Source organism: Protopterus annectens, chromosome 4.part0, assembly GCF_019279795.1.
Source record: "Protopterus annectens isolate FY-2018-M chromosome 4.part0, PAN1.0, whole genome shotgun sequence".
In the NCBI taxonomy this organism is placed as follows: Eukaryota; Metazoa; Chordata; order Ceratodontiformes; family Protopteridae; genus Protopterus; species Protopterus annectens.
In genome coordinates, this window is record NC_056733.1 from 216,255,331 (window position 1) to 216,276,084 (window position 20,754).

The 20,754-nt window shown below is 42.2% G+C and overlaps 1 protein-coding gene across 1 annotated transcript in view; it reads right to left on the reverse strand.

The window, feature by feature from the left end:
* The window catches only part of ASPSCR1 (ASPSCR1 tether for SLC2A4, UBX domain containing), a 4,162,292-nt gene that overhangs the window by 618,104 nt on the left and 3,523,434 nt on the right, over positions 1-20,754 (reverse strand). The window lies entirely within an intron of this gene.

The window sequence follows — 20,754 nt, forward strand, 5'->3', positions numbered from 1 at the left end:
TGAAGAAGTATCAGTGAGTACTGTGTTAATGCACACCTCACAAGCCATCAACAGAGGAACTTGGTGATCCTGCACGTAACTGGTACTCAGCAGCATCACAAAAGAATGGATGACATACTCAGTAACCCTAAATATCATCAGCTTTCAGCACCACTGAAAACTAACTTTCATAGGTTCAGAGTAATTACAAAGCAGCTGAGTCCAAAGATGTTCACCTTTCCAACACTCACTTATATGCTGTATTCCCATTCTCATGAATGCCAAAGTAGGTCAATCCAGGGATAGCTTTTATGGGTACTCATCCAGTCATACAAGCTAGATCTGAAGGATGTTAGAATGTTACATTTTTTAACATGTAAGGGAAGCCTGTTACAAAGATGAAGCAGGTGCTGGGTAATAAATATGTCTCTTCCATCAAGTTTTATTAATCTGTTGATTGAAATTTCGATCTCTTGTTTTAGTGTTAGAGCTATTCAATTTCCTGAATTGCAAGAGATCAAACAGGATGAGAGTCATTAATGGTTCAGAATGCAAGGCCCAGATCTCCCCATAAACTTATGACATGGAGTACAAGGACATTGCTTCAAGCCTTTCCTTATAGCTCAGGGTATGCAGACCAGCAATCTTCTTGGTTTGGAATCTTTGGCGCCTTTCTACCTGCCTATTATGTCTAGGCAGGTACACACTAAAAGGGGCAGTGTACTCTAACAGATCTTATATGAGCAGTGTGCAAGGGTATGATAACTTTTGATCTGGATGATATGTGCTTGAATTTTATTTGTACTAGACAGAATGATTTTCTGACTACTACAGCTACATGATGGTGGAATGAGAAGGAATGTTAGCAATAGTTTCTCTTGAAGCATCTTGATAACTTCTACCTTTGCAATCATCATAGGAGGTTACTAGGCTATCGACGCGGAGGTCATTTCAAGCCTTGCCATATTGTCCCAATGTAATGCCATAGATACTCTAGTCAATACGCATTGTCGCCTCACAATAAGACGCTGTCCGGTTCGATTCTCAGCTAGAGCATCTTCTGCGTGGAGACATGCGCGAATGGGCGTTCCTTCGTTGAAGGTTGTGCGTCAGGGCTGGTAACTCGGTATGTAAAAATCAACTACCAATCATTAGCGGACCGGAGTTCCGCTGTGGCGACCCCTAACCGGGAAAAGCCGAAAGACACAAACAAAAACTCTAGTCAATACCCAGGACTCTATTTAGTAATGACTGCCTATGTCCAGAAGGGTTGTGGGCACTATCCCCGGTATGAATTTATGGTGCTCCATCCACTCGTCTGGGACCCTTTTGAACAATGTCGCACTTGTGCTCTTCTTCACATGAATTGGCAGCCTATTCCAAAGATGTGACAGCTGCTGGGAGACAAATTTGTCTCTCCAGCACATCATAATCAAGTCACAGGCCAAATTTAGGTCCCTGGAACTGGTAACTCTAGTCCCGTTTGATATACAAATGTGTAGCAAACTCATTAGGTTTGGGGTGAAGACTGCTCTGTAAGCCAGGCATAAGTCTCCCCTAAGAAATCTATACGATACTGAGTATAGGGACAGGGAGTTTAGTCGGTCTGTGTAAGGCACGTGCTGGAGTCCCTTTATCTTCTTTGTTAAAAACCTCTGTGGTCTCTCCAATTGCTGCAGGTGCTTTGTATGGTGCATGCCGAAAGGGACATTATATTCAATTTTGGGCCTGATTAGTGAAAAGTATAGAGGGATTATAATCTTCTTTGCTCTAGAGGCGATGCCTTTACTAATCAAGTGTGTAATGTAAAAAGCCTTCCTTACTACAGTAGACACATGATGGACAAAGTTAAGATCGCAGACTACTTGTGATCCCAGCTCCCTTACCACTTCATAGGTACATAGGGTATTGTTGTTAATTTGACAGTGTGAAGGGACATTGTTTTTAACAAAGGGAATGATGAAACATTTCTCTGCATTTAGTTTGAGACCATGACTATGACACCAGTCGGTCTGCATAAGACCCTCCTGAAGTATACTGACATTTGGGGATTCGATAATTTCACCCAGTTTGTAGTAGTCTGCAAACTTGTTCAGCCACAATCCCTTAGTTTTGTCCTGAACTTCTGAAAAGTATATACCAAATAGTAGGGGGCCCAACACTGACCCTTGTGGCACCCCGCTGGTGACAGGTCTGCTGGTTGATGTGGAGTCACCCACTCAAAGTATGTGACTAGTTTTTGGGCCAGGTGGCAACCCATCTTACAAAGGGGTTTACATTCAGTTAGTAAGTTTATCATTAATGCCCAAGTGTGGGATTGTGTTGAAGGCTTTGGCCAAGTCAAGGTATGCTTTGTGCACAGATTTGCCCTAATCAATGGCCCTGGTCACATTTTTGAAGAAATCCACCAAGTTTAACAGGCATGATCTGCCCTTTACAAAGCTGAACTGGGCTGGATCCAGGGTTTGGAGGTCGCCTATGTCTTTATTTATAAGGTCCATGATGATATGTTCCATGGCCTTACAGATGAGGCTGGTCAAACTTATGGGTCTATAATTCCCCTGGTATGTTGCTAAAGCACCTTTGTGGAGGGTAATAACTGTTGCTGTTTCCACAGCAACTTAGCCTGTGGTTAGGCTGTGATTAGAGAGGATGTCTGATGACGTTGCTAGTTCATGTTTTAGTTTGTTGAGAAGACAGCCTGCGATGCTGTCTGGTCCCATACAGGCTGCATTTTATTGCCTTAGATAAGGCTTTAATGACCTGCTCTTCGAATATGTAGGGTGGAGGGGGGTTAGGGTCAAGGTTTGTGATAAGTTTGGAATGGATAAGAGTGAAATTTTCACCAAATTTGCTTGCCAGCAGGTTTGCTATCTCTGTGGTACCAATGTGTGCGACACCATTAGTCACTAGTTCGGCACATGCTTGGGTCCTACCTTTTAGGCTGTGTACATACCTGTAAAACGCCTTATGGTTGCCCTTGGCTGTGATTAATTTTTTTCAAAGTTACCCTTAGAGGATGTGACATGTTGTCTTATTTGCTTGTTGAGGGTGAGGAGGGTGCTATCCCATTATTGGGACCTTCTCTTAATTTTCTTGGACAGCATCCTGTTGCAATGCCTCGTTAAATTCCGTTTTTAAAACTACTTATATGTAGTACATTTATAACATCTGCATTAAATGTATCCTTAAAAAGCACTCACTTTCTAGCTGTAGTATCTTGCCAACTTCTGCATTAAAAGCATCTGGTATAGTGTGCAATGCAGCACAATCAAGTTATCAAATGGGTCCACTATAGAGAATACATATACAAAAAAATATATACCCAAATTGCTTGACCCACCTCATCACAATACACTACATTATTTACACCAGTAAGACATCTGCAATCAGGCACAGTAATTTCTTACTTCAGTTCACAACAGGCAGAGGCTCAACTGCAGTTTTGTGGCTCAGCATTTATTAATTTTCAATGATGAAGGTAAAAGCTGGTGACACACAGGATCACTGAGTGCCTCCACTAATGGCTTCTGCACTATGAAACTTGCACAAACACAGCATTCTTCAATATTTCATTAACAAGATGAATCAAGCCTAGGGAGAAGACTGTTGAAGATTCATAAGATTAATCATCTGTGCTAAACTGGCAGCTAGTTCAATCATAATCATTAGCTATGAAGCAGCAAGTAATAATATATATGGATGATGTGCTGCAGGAAGCTAGCAAAAGTGGTGACATGAGTCAGCTCATGACATCAGCGACTAGCAGCCACAAAGAATGAGACACTCAGTTAGCAATGGTGTTGAAATGGGTCTCAGAACAACCTGATGACAACAGCCATCAGCCATGAAGAATGAGGATTTGACAGCATGCCTGGCTGCTGGAAAGCAACTGCACACCTTTCTATAAATATATGATTAAGTACATGTAGGTTGACCAAGTCTGTGAAATATAATACAAAAATGGGAGTGCACATTTCTGCTGTACTTTCATAGTCATATATGTACCAAAAACTGTGTTTGTGTGCATGTATGTATGTGTGTGTATGTATGTATGTGTGTATATATATATATATATATATATATATATATATATATATATATATATATATGTGTGTGTATGTATAAAAAACTATATATATATATATATATATATATATATAAATAAAACCATATTTATACATATATCTATCTAATCTATATACAGAATAGTTGTGTAAGAACTTACCATAACCTTAGATGTCCTTCTCTTCCATGTTGCAGTATTCATAACAGTAGGGAGTTGCTGCCAGCAGTGCCACCTTCCGGCCAGTATACCAAAGTCTTTGTTTCTGGAGGGTACATGTGACGTCCCTTGTCAAGGCCATAAACTAACGTAGGGTATAAAGGTGACGTCTGCACGCACCCTCCGCAGAATAAACTGCCGCATACAGTAGTACTGACCCTTGGAATTACATGCAGGCTAGAGTCAGGGAAGTAGAAGGTGTGTGTGTAGTGGAGACATTGGGGGTTATCAAGGTAATGTCCCCCCAGGTCAGAATGGCAAGCAATATGTTAAAGGTAGAGGGGCAGATGGGGGGGACTGAATACTGCAACATGGAAGAGAAGGACATCTAAGGTTATGGTAAGTTCATACACAACTATTCTATGTCCTTCTATTCACATGTTGCAGTATTCGTAACAGTAGGGAGAGTACCAGAGCTTTTAGGCATGGTATTTGGTGGAAGATTGGGTTCCCTGGTCGATGAGCCCTTGGAGGATAGACCTGGCAAACCCTGCCCTAGCTCTAGAGACTAGGTCCAGTTTGTAATGTCTGGTAAAGGTGTGGACAGAAGTCCAGGTGGCAGCTTCCAGGATGGAAGCATAGTCAATTCCTTTGAAAAAAGGCAGCTGAGGAAGCAGCTGCCCTGGTAGAGTGAGATTTGATTTGTCAACGTAGGGATTTTCCATGGAAGGAGTAGCATAGGGTAATGGATTTGGAAATCCATGAGGAAATGGTTTGCTTGGAGACCGCCTTCGCTAGAGCTCTGAAATGAAAGGAGATGAAAAGTTGATCTGATTTTCTGATAGCTTTGGTTTTGTCTAAGTAGTACCTCAATTGTCATTGGACATCCAAGGAATGGAGAGTCCTTTCTGAGGAATTTTTTGGTTGAGGGTAAAAAAACTGGTAGATTGATGGTCTAGTTTAGTGAAAGTTCATTAACCGCCTTCGGCATGAAGGAAGGGTCGGTCCTTAGGACAACTCTATCCTTGTGGAAAATAAGGTAAGGAGAGGTAACCATGAGGGCTTGGATCTCAGATACCCTTCTTGGCGGATTTAAGGACCACTAGTAGAACTGTTTTCAGTGTGCATAACTTTAGGGATACTGAATGAGCTGGTTCAAATGGTGGCAATGTAAGTTTTTCTAGTACAAAGTTCAGATCTCAAGGGGGAGGGATAGGTTTCCTTGGAGGCCTGATGTGAAGCACTACCTTGAGGAAAAGTTTGACCTCCAGTCTGGAAGCCAGAGGAGGGGAGACTGGCAGACAGGCAGATAAACGCACTTTGACAGATGAATATGTTAGTCCCGAGTGCAGCAGCTCACAGAAATAGGAAAGGACCATAGGTATAGAGGTAGTTAGAGGGTCCTGTTTTTTTCTGTTGACACCAGTAGGAGAATCTGTTCCATTTAGATACATAGTTTCTCCTGGTACTAGGTTTTCTGGCCTCCTGCAGAACATTGAGTATGTCCTCTGAGTATAGATGTCTGTAGTTGATCAAAACCCTATCGCCCATAAGATTAATTTCAGATTGTCTACCCGAGGGCATAGTAAGGATCCCCTGTCCTGTGTGAGTAGGTCTGTTTGGTGGGGTAACCTGTGGTGATTGCCCTTGGCTAGTAAGTGTAAGAGAGGAAACCAATGCTGTTTTAGCCAAAATGGAGTCACCAGTAGGATTTTTGGATTGTCCCTCTGTATGTTCAGGACTTTCTGAATTAGTGTGAATGGGGGGGGGGGAGGCATAGAGGTACACCTCCACCAAGAGAAGGCAAAGGCAGCCACTTTCCATGCTTGTGGATGTGGATTCCTTCTGCAGAATTTGGGTATCTGTCCTGGGCAGAGGCAAAAAAGTCTGCTTGTAGAATACCCCACCTGTGGATTATGTCTAGAAATACTTTCCTGTGAAGCATCCATTTGTGACTTGGAGCTAAAGTTCTGCTCAGGTAGTCTGCCATGACATTCTCTGTGGAAGGGATATAAACCACTAGCAGATGAATGTGGAGAGATACTGCTAGGTTCCAGATCTGGATTGCTAGGCTGCACAGAAGGTAGGACTTTGTTCCCCCCTGCTTGTTGATGTACCACAGGACCGTCATAATGTCTGTGATTACTTTCAAGGTTCTTGGGAGAAGGACTGATTTGAAGTTTAGCAGGGCCAAGTGTAAGGCCCTCATTTCTTTGATGTTGATATGGTCCTTTAGTCTTGAGTTGCACCATGTGCCTTGCACTGAGAGTTGTTTTTGGCTTGTAAGTAGCACTGCCCACCAATCCTAAGTCGGAGGCATCTGTGAAGACCTGTTGTAGGGGGGCTGAGATCTGAAGGTGGGTCCCTTGGTTGAGTTGAAGAGCTGAGATCCATCACTGGAGTTCCTTCTTCAGCCACTGAAGTAAGGGGAAGGAGGTGTCCAGGGACTGGGAGTGTTGACTCCATAGGTTTTTCAGGACCCACTGGATTTTCCTCATATTGAGTTTTGCCAGAGGCAACATGGGCATGATGCCATATGTCCAAGGATTCTTAAAATCTCTAGAGCTGGCAAGAAGGTGTGGGAGAGGATTATTTGAAAATATAGACAAAGGTCTAGAATTCTTTGATCTGGAATGAAGGCTTTCATTAAGTCTGTTCTGATCTTGCAATCCAGGAAAACCAGATACTGAGAGGGGATCAGGTGAGATTTCTCGTGGTTTACGGCGACCCCTAACCGAGACAGGGTGGAGATTATCTGTTGTAGATGTAACAGGAGGGTTTGGTGGTCTTGAAGAATGAGCAGGTCTTCCAGGTATGGGTATATCTGAATGCCCGGATTCCTGCAGTGGGCAATGAAGGGGGCCAGGCATTCTGTGAAGACTTGGGAGGCAGTAGAAAGTCCACAGGGCAAGGCTGAGAATTGCAAATGGCAGGAGCCTGTTGCAAATCGGAGGTATTTCCTGTAATTTGGGTTTATGGGGATGTGTAGGTAGGCATCCTTTAAGTCCAGGGCTACAATAAAAGTCTGAGTTGGAATTAGAGGTAAGAGAAGGGGTAAGGTAATCATTTTGAAACTGGGAACTTTGAGACATAGGTTTAGATAGGATATGTCTAGGATTGGTTTCCAAGGGCTGTCCTTCCTTGGTACTATAAACATTCTGGAGTAAAACCCCCCTGTTTCTTTGCTGGTGTGGTACATGTTCTATGGTACCTTGAACTAGAAGCTGCTGAATGATAGGAGGGAAAAGGTGGGTTTGGCTTGCAGATGGTTGAGGAATGCCACTGAAGGATAGTATCATCCACCAAGTCATAAAGCAGCCTGACTGAATGATGGAGAGAACCCATTGTTCTAATGTAATAATCTGATAGGAGGGAAGGGAGAGGGTGAGACGAAGGGAAAGTGGGGTGTTTTGGTGCAAGGGAGAGTAGTCACAGAGGAGGCAGTCTGAATTGGTCAGACTGGCCTCGAAAAGGCGCACTGGAAGAACTTGTAGGAAACCTAGGAGTAGTGCTTTTCCTGGTTTGTCTACATCCCTTAGACTGTGGAGCAGTGTGTGCTGACTGCCTTCTAACAAAGGAAGGTTTCTGTGGATGACTCCTGTGATATCTGGGTATAGGAGACACCAGAAGGTGTTTAAGATTCTGAAGTTCCTTACCCTTTTCTTGAAGGGACTTAAGGAGTTCTGCTGAGGCTTGGCCAAACAGGGCTTTATTATCCAGGGGAACATCCAGCAATTGTGCTTGCACATCCATGGGCAGGGGTTGTAGTCTCACCCAAGAATATCGCATCAATACTGATCCCGATACAGCAGACTTAGATGAGGCTTCCACAGCATCATAACTGCACTTGACTGAGTGCCTAGTTACTTGGGGTGCAGTGGAAAAAAAGGTGCTAATTTGAGTTTAATGGGAGAGTCTGGTGCCTCAGATAGCAATGTGGAGGCCTTGGAAATGGTATCCAAGACATATTTAGCCATATATGTTTGGTAGTTGAGAGTGCCAACAGCCAGAGTAGAGGAGGTATAGACTTTATCCCACCAACAGACACAGCAAATTCATGGTCAGACTAGGGAAGAAAGAGCAGGCAAAGGCAACTGCCTGAATGATTTATCAGCAGAGACAGCAATAACTGCTGGGTCTGCTGGAGGGTTTCTAAGAGGTATTGGGTATCTTGAGGGACCTTGTAGAAATAGTCTGGATGTTTAGCAGCTGGTGGTTGAGAGTCAGGGGACTGTGAAGCAGCTAGGAAGGCATCCTGAAAGGCAGGTTGCAAGAGAGCCACTGCTGAAGGAGAGGGTGGCTTAATTTGCAAAAGGTCACAGTATATTTTCTTGGTATCAGAAACTTCAGATGCTGCCATATGAAATGCTCCCTCATGAGGGAGAATGCATCTCCAAAGGGAATTTCTTCCCCTGGAGATTCAGGAGTAATGGAGTCTTCCTCCTCTGGGGTGATGAAATCTTTTGGGGACTCTATTTGGGATTCATAGGAAAAGGATTCCTCTGAGGAGGAGTACTCTTCCTCTGTAACCTGTAAAGTAGGTCGAGTAGTGGGAGGTGGGGAGGGACTGCTGTGTTTGTAGGGTCTGGAAAGCCTTAAAAAGGCTCTGAGAAAAAACGTACCATCCAGGAACTGGTTGGGTCTCAGTGTGTTTAACTTTTTGTTTTTTTTCTTTAACTCATTAACCCCAAGTACCTTCTCATGTCACCTGCATGCTTAAACCAGAGTGCACCATGAGAAGATACATACTGAAAGCTGTTATCCCCGGGTGCCTTCCACAAGCGAGAGAAAGTGTACTGCAGATTTGTGGTTCACCTTAATGTAAAACACACTGAAATCGTAACTGAATGTGTAATTTATATTATATAGTTACGATTCAGCGTCTTTTTACATTAAGGTCACATTAAAGTTCTTTCAGAAAATCGGGTTTAAAAGTTCTTGATAAAGCGAGTGGTGGCAGCCAGTCGGTTTCTTGCAATCCAAGCCACCACTTGCATAACACCTCCACCCCAACCTAAATTTCTTTTGTTTTCCCCTAATAAAAAGAGGGTCCAGCAGCAGGTATTTTCTTTCTTTCTGCAAAGAATTGGAGATTTTACCTGTTACAGGATCCTGAATTTTATTTTCAGTACTCAAGGATTTCATGGACCGCCATATAGGCACTACCATGAGTTCCCATTCAGCTTGGCGCAACTATCACCTTCTTTTCCTCCTGGTAACTATTAAGTTCTGATAGAAATACTCTCTAAGTGGTGAGGTACTGTACTTGTTTGTCGGGAATTCTGTAGTATATATTTTTGACAGCACTATGCTTTGAATACTTGTGGGTACTAAAACTGTATACCACTTGTATCTTTTATGGCCTATTGCGGCATTTCTGGTGATTTCTTGTGTTTCTGCAGGTAACTGTTTTGCAGTTCTCGAACAAATGAATCTCTGCTGCTAAACCAAATTTTCTGCTGCCGGCAGTTCCTTAAAATGTAATTTCTGTAGATCCAAAACAGTGTTTTATGTATCTGAGCACAGTACTTAGCATCACATTTTTTTTTTGTGTCGCAGGCCTGCAGGTGCAGACCTAGCTCGAGCAGCCCCTCCTCGTTTGTTTCCCTGCTTTTTGTCTGTGTTGCCTTTTTAGACTTGCCCAGACTTAACTGTTACTCACTGAACCCTTATAGTGAGTGAATGAAGAGTAGAAGTGCCTGCGTGTGTGTATGAGAGGGCGAACGGTAAAGGAGTGAATGATGAGTGTGTGTATGAATGCAGAAGTGCCTGCTTGGGTGTATTAGAGCACGAACAGTAAAAGAATGAATGAAGATTGTGTGTATGAATGTAGAAGTGCCTGCGTGTGTGCATGAGAAAGCAAACAGTAAAGAAATGAATGAAGAGCGTGTGTATGAATGCAGAAGTGCCTGCTTGGGTATATGAGAGAGCGAACAGTACAGGAGTGAATGAAGAGTGTGTGTATGAATGCAGAAGTGCCTGCTTGGGTGTATGAGTGCACGAACAGTAAAAGAATGAATGAAGAGTGTGTGTATGAATGCGGAAGTGCCTGCTTGGATGTATGAGAGAGCGAACAGTACAGGAGTGAATGAAGTGTGTGTATGAATGCAGAAGTGCCTGGTTGGGTGTATGAGTGCACGAACAGTAAAAGAATGAATGAAGAGTGTGTGTATGAATGCAGAAGTGCCTGCTTGGGTGTATGAGAGAGCGAACAGTACAGGAGTGAATGAAGTGTGTGTATGAATGTAGAAGTGCCTGCATGTGTGTATGAGAGAGAATGTGTCACTAAGTCAGCCTCACAAAAAGTCAGAAAAGGACTTCTGAGAACACTGTAGTGATTCCGAGGTGATAGAGAGGCTTAGCTTCTTCAGACAATGGTCTATTTTACATATTATAACACAGAAAAAAGTCTGCAGCTAATCAGTAGGAAACATGTTCTAAATTCTCACTACTTCCCTAGTGTTCACAGTGCTGTGTAGTCTTCCTATGGTTGTCTTTATATCTGGATATCTGTATATCTGAACAGAAAGTACAGTTTTGTACCTACCATAAATGTAGATGTTCGAGGATTCCCTTGCTGCAGTCCTGACAATTGGGTATAGTCCGCGTCCCAGTCGGCCCGAATACCAGAGTATAAGGCTGACGTCGGTCATGGCGCCTTAGACTGACGTCAGTACGTCAGGGTACTAATGCGCATGACCGGCGTCATTTCCTCAGTCTTTTCTTGCCCCAGATGTCAGAAGACCCAAAAAGACAAGTCCCAAAAACAACCTGCACCAAAAAACATGTACAATATATACAGTAATATATACAAAAATATAAGCATGTAAACTCACCTACACAACCACCCTGAAACACAGTGGGGAAGGAGGGAGGGTAAATTGGACTGCAGCAAGGGAATCCTCGAACATCTACATTTATGGTAGGTACAAAACTGTACTATGTTCTTCGTCTTCCCTTGCTGCAGTCCTGACAATTGGGTAGAATCCCATAGCAGAGGTAAGGGAGGCTGGCAAATTATAAAGTAGCAGGAGCTGACAACATGCCTTGTAAAACAGCTGTGGCAAAACCAGCTCTAGTCTTAGAGTATATAGGCAGGTGATAATGCCTAGAGAAAGTATGCACTGAACTCCAAGTAGCTGCTTCCAGAATATCCTTAGTTGCCACCCCCCTTAGAAATGCTGTTGAAGTGGCAGTAGCCCTAGTGGAATGAGGCCTAATCCCAGCTGGAACCTCTTTGCCATGATGGGAATAACAAAATGCAATGCAAAAGCCAATCCACCTAGAAATAGTTTGTTTTGACACAGGCTTGCCCTGTGAACTCAAAGCAAAAGAAACAAGTAACTGCTGAGACTGCCTAAAATCTTTAGTCCTGCTCAAGTAATAACGCAATTGCCTGTGTACATCTAAAGTGTGCAAAATCTTTTCCCCTTTATTTTGAGGATCTGCAAAAAACGTAGGCAAATGAATAGTTTGGTTTAAAGCCACACTAGAAACCACCTTAGGCATAAAGGAAGGATTAGTACGTAATGATACCCTGTCCTTATGGAAAATCAAAAGGGCTCTACTGCCATAAGGGCCTGCAACTCAGACACCCTTCTTGCAGAAGTAATAGCCAACAGAAAAGCAGTCTTCCATGACAAATATTTCAATTCAGCAGTAGCTGCAGGCTCAAAAGGTTGTAGAGTAAGTTTTTCCAACACAAAATTGAGATCCCAAGCAGGAGTAGGAGCTCTACGTGGGGTCTTATATTCTTTGCCCCTCTAAGAAACTGCTTGAACAAAGGATGCAAAAACAAAGGTGGGTCACAATCATAGTGAGCTGAAATTGCTGCAGCATGAATCTTTATGGAAGAGAAAGACAAACCTTTGTCCAATAATTCAGTAAGATATTGAAGAGCCACACTCAAATTAGGCTCTGAAATCTCCAAATTCTTTGCTGTACTCCAAAATAAAAATCTCTTCCATTTTTCTGCGTACACTCTCCTAGTACTAGGCCTTCTAGCTTCCATAATCACATTTAAAACTTGTTGAGGAAGCTGAGACCTACCATGCTTCAACACAGAATATGCCAAGCTGTGAGATGAAGAGATTGAAGCTTGACATTGAGCAGATGACCGTCCTTCTGAGATAACAGATGAGGAATCAGAGGTAAAGGCCATGGAGGCTTCTTTACAAGACTCCTTAGAAGTGGGTACCAGTGTTGCGAGGCCAATCTGGAGCTATCAAAATCATCCTTGGCCTGTCTTGTCTGACCTTTAGTAATACCTTTGGAAGAAGAGGTAGAGGTGGAAAGGCATAGACATGAAGGTTTTTCCAACTGAAAGACAGAGCATCCACTTCCCAAGCTGTGTGATGAAACCCTTTGTGCAATACTTTGGCAGCTGGTGGTTTAGTGGAGAAGCGAACAGATCTATGTCTGGAGTTCCCCAGGACACTGTCAATTTCTGAAATACATGAAGATCCAGTTTCCACTCGTGGGGATCCATGATTTGTCTGCTTAATACATCTGCTAGGGAGTTCTGTGCTCCTGGCAGAAACCTTGCCTGAAGAGTCAGTTGCAGGCTTAACGCAGTCTCCCATAAAATCATTGCTTGCCTGCATAGAGGATAAGAATGTGTTCCCCCTTGCTTGTTGATGTACCACATGACAGTTGTGTTGTCTGTCAGAATCAACACCTGCCCTGGAAGAAGTAACTCCTTGAACGCCATCAATGCAAACTGGACTGCTAACATCTCCTTCATGTTGATATGTAGATGCTGTAGTCTGGCAGGCCACTTGTCTTGTATCCACTTTCCATTTAGATGAGCTCCCCAAGCAGTGTCCGAGGCATCTGTCGTTAAAATCTGACTCGCCTCTGGCGGGTCACAGAGAGTCCCTTGTTTAGGTGACATTCCTGAGCCCACCACAAGAATTCCTTTTGAAGGCAAGGTATTATTTGAATGACAGTGTCCAAATCTTGGCAGTGCTGTGTCCATACATTTTTGAGATACCATTGCAGCTTCCTCATATGCAGTTTGGCATTGGGAAGCACCAGAATACAAGATGCCATGAACCCTAATGCTTGAAGGACTGTCCTTGCAGTCAGCACGGACTGATGAGATAGTTGATGGAAGTAAAGTGACAGACTCTTTTGTTTGTCCGGGGTTAAAAAGGCCATCTGGGCTGCTGTATTCAGTCTCACACCCAGAAAGCACATGTCTTGAGAGGGTACTAGACTGGACTTTATTTCGTTCACAGAATACCCTAGGCATCTTAGCACTGCTATGACATATTCCAGATGCTGTAGAAGGTGTTCCTTTTCTTGAGCCAGAATCAGGCAGTCGTCCAAGTAAGGATAGATTTGAATGCCTTGAAGCCTGAAGTAAGCTATCACTGGAGCCAGAACCTTTGTGAATACTCTGGGCGCAGTAGATAAGCCAAAGGGCAATGCAGAGAACTGATAATGAAAATCTCCAGTTCGAAACCGCAGATACTTTCTGCAACTTAACCTTATAGGCACATGAAGGTAAGCTTCCTTGAGATCCAAAGTTACCATCCAGTGATCCTTGCCCAGCAGAGGTAACAGTTGCTGTAACGTCAACATCTTGAACTTGGGAATGTCCAGATAAGTGTTGAGGATAGATAGATCCAAAATTGGTCTCCACGTGTTCCCCTTCTTTGGTACTAGGAACAGGCGAGAATAAAATCCGAAGCCCCTTTCTGATACAGGGACTGGCTGAATGGCCCCTATCTGTAGTAACTGAGAAACTTGCTTGTGAGCCTCTTTTCTTTGTGGAGGAGGAACATCTGGCATGCCTTTGAAAGGGGCATTGTGTGGAAATAAAATCTGTAACCGTGATGAATGATATCCAGCACCCATCTGTCTTGAGTGATTAAATCCCAATTTTCTTTGAAAAGAGACAATCTTCCTCCCAAAGGAGCTGCCAGACGAGAATCCACTGGCAGCTGAAAAGGCAGGTCATTGGTTCTGCTTACGAAAGGACTGACCCCTGCCCTCACCAGAAGTCTGAGCAGGTGAACTGTCTGATCTAGGCCTAAACGAACCTTGAGCCCTGCCCCTACCACATCTAGACCTACCCCTAGACTGGGAACCATAAGCAGGATATGTCCACCCCTTAGCAGGCCAATTTCTACTAAACTTGGAGGCTGCACCTGCAAAAATCTTTAACAGTCTGCATAGACTTAGCTTTGTCCTCCATTTTCTTTAAAACTGCTTCCACAGGCGGTCCAAACAACACATCAGACTGTAAAGGAGCATCCAAAATCCTGGTCTTAACATGCTCAGCTAAATTCTGATCCTTCAACCAGGCATGTCTGCGAAGAACAGAACTAGTAGCAGCCACCCTCGAGGAGGCCTGAACAGCATCAAAACCACACTGCAAAGAATGCTTACCCACTTGTTCAGACACATGAACCAAATCCAGCAATTCTTTACACTCAATACCTTCCGCCAAAGCATCCACCTTAGATTTCAATTGTGAAAGGAGATAATTCTGATATTTCAGCATATGAAACTGACAATTCAACGCCCTCATGGCTAGAGTGGAAGAAGTATATACTTTCTTACCCCACCTATCCAAAGCCCTTGCCTCTTTATCAGAGGGTACAGGATTTTTAACCACAGAAGCTTTAACGCCTTTAGGCCCCTGAGAAACAGTTTCTGGGTCCGCCCTGGGACTCTTAAACAAATACTTATGAGCTTGGGCACCCTATAATACCTATCAGGCTTAACAGGAGCAGGAGGCAAGGAGTCAGGGTTCAGAGAAGCCTCTGCAAAAACATCCTCCACCACATTCAACACAGGAGGAATAGCTAAGGGCCTATGCTGGGGCAAAACAAGAATTCCCTAAGCCTTTTTCTGGAGTCAGAGTAATCTTGGCCTTCCCATTTAAAGTGCTCCCTCATGGAGTGAAGAGTCTCTGAAAATGAAAAATCCTCAGGAGGAGAAGCTGAAGGAGTGGAATCATCCACATCAGAATCAGAATATGTAGGAAACTCTTGCAAGTCTTCCACAGAAGACTCTGAAGCCTGTGAACACTGTTCAAAACTATCAAACTCCTGTTCCACCCTAGGCCTCTTATCAGGTGGGGGCATAGAACCTCTAATCAGAGTAATCAAATCTTCTGCCATCTTAAGCATATGTTTCCTAGGCACAGAGCCCGAAATGCTAGGAGAAGCCCCCACAGAAGCTGAACTTGGCCTACCTCTAAAAGAAGCTTTGGCAACAGAAGGAGAAGCCCTAACTACCTTGGGAAGAGAGGGAAGAACAGTTACCTGAGAAGCCCCCTCAGCCTGGCCTACCTCCTGAGAGGGCACATCCTGTAACAGTAAAGTATCTGCCTGAGACTCCATAGAGACTCCTGGCAAAACTTCTGGCTCCCCTGAGCCTTCTAAAGGACCGGCGTCCGGGACTGCCGGTTCCTCACCCCTAGACTTCACTGTTTTTTCCTTGCGCTTCTTAGATGAAGCAGGCGTCGGAGCATCCGACGGCATATTGTAATTGCAACGCTTCCCAAACACTAACCTAGCACAATCAAGCCTCCTCTTAATAGTGCGCTTATTAAATCTAGCACAAGAGCGGCAACCAACAACGTCGTGCTCAGGCCCTAAACAAGGTATACACAATGTATGATAATCCCTATGCGGTATCTGCTTCCCACAAGAAATACAGTTATTCACTTTTTCTGACATCCGGTTAAATACTGAGGCAAGAAAAACCAAAATGTTCCCCAGCGGGTTACTTAGCCAACTCTGATTTCGGTCTGAAACTCCGGTTTCGGAAAATCTCAGAACGCCAACCTGCACTCGCAAAATTGCTTCTGCATCGGACCATGCGGCAAAAAAGACTGAGGAAATGACGTCGGTCATGCGCATTAGTACCCTGACGTACTGACGTCAGTCTAAGGCGCCATGACCGACGTCAGCCTTATACTCTGGTATTCGGGCCGACTGGGACGCGGACTATACCCAATTGTCAGGACTGCAGCAAGGGAAGACGAAGAACATCCAGCGCTGTGTACTCTTCCTATGATTGTCTATATATCTGTATATCTGAACATAGTTTTTGTCTACATTAGCAAGCTACTTTTATTACTGACTGAAACTGTGTCACAGCCTGGGTCATAGCTGAAAAGGGTTTATGAACAGCTCACTCAACCAGTTAACAAATATAAACATAAATACAGTAAGTAAAGGGTTGTGTTCCATTATTGAATATCTTAATTTCCCCTTCATAAAAGAAACTTATCTGTACACCTAAAGGCTTCAATCAATTGTACATTATACCTACATGACCTGTGTACAGTTCTGTAGTACATGATCCTTCCTTCATTTTCTTATTAAGGATATTGATTTAGTGAGAAATCAGAGACTGCCATAGGTACAAATGAGGACTTTGCTTTGAGTATTCACTTTCCGCCCAGAAGACTGCATATGATTCTTTGTATATACTAAAAATGTCTTGGTAAGATACTGGGATACAAAAGCTAATACCAGTGGTTACACAAGCTACATTCAGATATTACTTACAAATCCTTCAAAAGATGACAAGCAGCTGATTTCCTCCTAGTAGGCTTTTGGAAGTTGTCTTAGTATATCACCATTCTTTAAGAAGGCAAATCTTAGTTTCTATATAAACAGTTGTCCCTGTTTGGTTATGTTCCACTGTGCTGCCTGGGTTTGCAATTGATTCAAAGATCTAACAGTAAACATATTCTAGTTACCTGAAGGATGTAAGACACAGAAAGACTAACCAACAAGTTAATTAGGGTCTGGTATTGTTCAGTATTGAATTCTATAACTTTTTGTGCTGAGTGTAGTGACTCAACCATAGTTATCTGACTCAATAATGGTTAATACTTGCTTTTTATTGGACTAATAATTTGAACAAATGTCTGTATAGATGGGTATTTATGTGAGTTATAGATTATCTTGTGTATACACCTGAGATGAGCTGCATAAATGTTATGTAATTTTGTATAGCTAAACATTCTATTTTCTGAAAAGCAGCACACTGGTGCATTCTTTTAGGAAGATTTAAATAATGCCTATTTCACTGCATTCTTCTTCATGTTTGTGTTACTGATTTTACTGTTTGTTACTAAGTGCTGCTAAGTAGGAGAGACAGAAAAAAATAGTGTTGTGTAATCAGTTAGGATATATATTTGTTTTGCATTTGTACAGTTTACATGAAGATCAGATTTAAGTGTGTAAGACTGTATAGATTGGTGATACATGCCCAGTATAACTGCTGTTCATTGTAGTGATATTGAATGTGTCATGAGACAATTTTGAACAGGATGAGTTTACTTTTATTGGCATATAACATTGGCTGTGAATCATTTAAATATACATCATTGTTTTTAGAACGTGTTTCGTTGCAACTTGAAGTTGCTTAAGTTTGCCTGATCATATAAACTCCTACATAGTTTCTGAGTAGACGGCTTATGAGTGAGAGGACATCAAGATATGACAGATCGGGGTGGGGGGGTCAATGAAACTGGAGGAACCAAGCTGTCAGCTTGAGATTGAGAAGTTTGGGATGAATCACTCCTGTCAGATGTGACAACAGGTCTGGATAGGGATCTAGAATCCAGGGATCCTTCTGAAGATGAGGGCAAAGGAAGGGAAACCAGATTTATTGGGGCCAATATAAGGAAATGAGGATTACTGTCATTTTCAGCCTTTTGGCTTTCTGAAGAAACTTGGGAATCGAAAGGGGAGAAAGGCATACAGAATTCCAGTGGGCCAATCATGTATCAGAGCATTCCTTTGGGTTTGCCCCTGTGGGGGAAATCAGGGTAAAGTAGTTGCTGCATTTGTTGTTTGGGGAGAAGCAAAGAGATTGCAGCAAGGCTGGCCCCATGTACGGAAACTATTCTCCACCACATTCTTGTTATGGGACCACTCATTTGGCATGAAAATGGCTCTGCTCAGCTTGTCTGCTATGACGCTGGATCCCGCCAGAATATGCGTTGCTATTAGAAAGCGGTTGGATGAGATCACCCATTGCCACACTCTGAGTGCTTCCCAACAGAGAGGGTATGAGGAATATTTCACAGTTCCCAGTATTTCACTCTACTAGAAGCAATCTTCCATAGCTCAGCAGAACATTAATCTGTCCCTATTTTAGTGCCTTTGTCCCGCCATTATTTTATGCTTTGTCCAGATTTCTTGTACTAAGAGGTTGAGAGGCATGTATAAGATTGTGGTTATTATGCTTATGGGTTCAGTCTTTTAAGGACTGTGACCGATTTGTGATTTGATTTGACCCAGGAATAAATGATAGCAAGGAGGGAACAAGGCTTCTCCATATATGTTCAGAATTTTATGCATCCAGCTGTTTATATATAGGGTGTTTGGCCTTATTTTGAGGTATTTTTAAAGTATGTTTTCAAAAACTGAATGTATACTGATTTGTATTGGGCTGTTGTGTGTGCTCGGGGTTCTGATTTATGGTCTTTGGCTTGTTATACTCTTCATCCACAAGTGAGCGACTAAATTATGGTTGTAAAGATATATATATATATATATATATATATATATATATATATATATATATACACACATGCATCTAGTTATCGGTCTCTTTATATAGATATATTCAAATTTCTCATTGTTTTGTTTTATTCTAGGATTTGACTTCTTTCTATTACTAATGCTTGATTTAAAAGTATATTCTGGTGAGGAATTAATTCAGTTTTGTTGTATCATAATTATTGCATCTGCCAGTCATTAGTTAGGGAAATCAAGTGTAATTTTTCATTAATCCTGCTACTTGCCATGACAAAGCCTTTGATATCAAAGTGCGTGTTTTACCCATGTGTCACAATTTTTTCTGCATACTGTCTCAGCAATTTTTTTTTTGTTTAGAATTCTATCATAATGTATACTGTTAACCGAACTGTTTTTAAAAATATCAGTTTATATGAAAGGTTTAGTGAGGTATTTTATGTTGTTGAGATTTAACATTGCTCAACCATATATTTAGGACAATATTACTGTGTTTTTTTACTGCTGTATCTTATTCTACCCAGAAGGATGGTTAGGTGACATAAAATGATTTACTACTTTTGGAGTAATTCTTACATGGAATTTTGGTGGGAGGAAGGGCTCAGTAATATACAAATGTTATGCTACTTTTACTGAATTCCTCAGGTCTTCTAATAGATAGTCATGAGTCATTGTTACGCAACACCTGCACCAAGCTATGTGTGGCATTTATCACCTGTGTCTAAGCATGTAGAACCTTATTACCTCTCTGTACTCTGTGCACAGGCTCAAATCACCATCACTCTGCTCGGTATCATACAGATTGCTTGGAGGTGATCTGTGTCTCCCCCACAAGGCAATTGCGGAGCCTGGCCTACTAAAGGTGCCCCATATCCATAAGTTTAATGCTTCACTGTGCATCAGGGAAGTGATTGTGCATACATTGTCAGACTGCTGAAGTGACTACCGGGCAACATAGTTATCTGTGTCATTTGGTGCTTCTGCATACACAGCTGGACAGGGGCAATTTTTCATTGCAGGCAAAGGCAGAAAATCTATAAAATGATACTTGTCCGCATATATTATGGGAGTTTTGTACAGACACAAGATATTGGCCAGACAGACCATTTCTATGATTATTCGTGTTGTAGTTAACCTTTTTTGTAGTTAACGGAGTATGTTTGCATAGATAGTTGGCATGGTTGTGTAAGTTGTTTGAATAAATAGTTGGCATGGTTGTTTAAGTGTCAAACACAATACAGTTTGTAGCTGGCTTTTCCTGACAGATGGTAATGACTCAGTCTTGCAGAATACTTGCACCATGACAGTAATGAATGTTTCCTCAAAACGTTATGTGGAGTAATTATCACCTTTTGTTAGAGCATGCAGAATTTTTCAGTCAAGACATGCAGGTGATTATCACCTTATCTGTGCAGTTACAGTACAACACTGAGTCATTAGCACTTGTCAAATAAAATCATTGGCAGCTATCACTGCTATTCACATTACTAAAAGTCACTATCACATTGCAAGGACAGGTGTGGGACACTCCATATTTTTATGAGTGCTGCAGATATTTTTCATATTTAGTTCTAAAATTCTGGAACTTGGCATCTTGAAGACAGTTTTAGTACTTACAAGATGGAAAAAGAACTTTTGTGTACCGATATAACATTTTGTTTAGGAAATTGGTTATGACAATTATGATATTGTTTCATATTTGGTGAATAACTGTCAGGGAACATGTCAGCATGCTAAGTAGTAGCTCATTTTGAAGACAGTATTAGTACTTGCAAGATATAAAAAGAACTGCATCTGTATGCCGTACACATGTTCAGATATCAGTTTGTGTGGGATCATGGTTATGAGAATTATGATCTTTTTTCCTAATGAAAAGAATACTGCCCCTGCGGATAGGATGGAAGATTTGGATGGTCTAACCAGGTAATGCATATGATATGCATATATATGTAGTCTTCCAATACATCTGTCAAACAGCAGTAGCAATCTATTTGCATTTTCTTTCCTGTGCAGGCTTGTCCACCTTCTGACACTGAC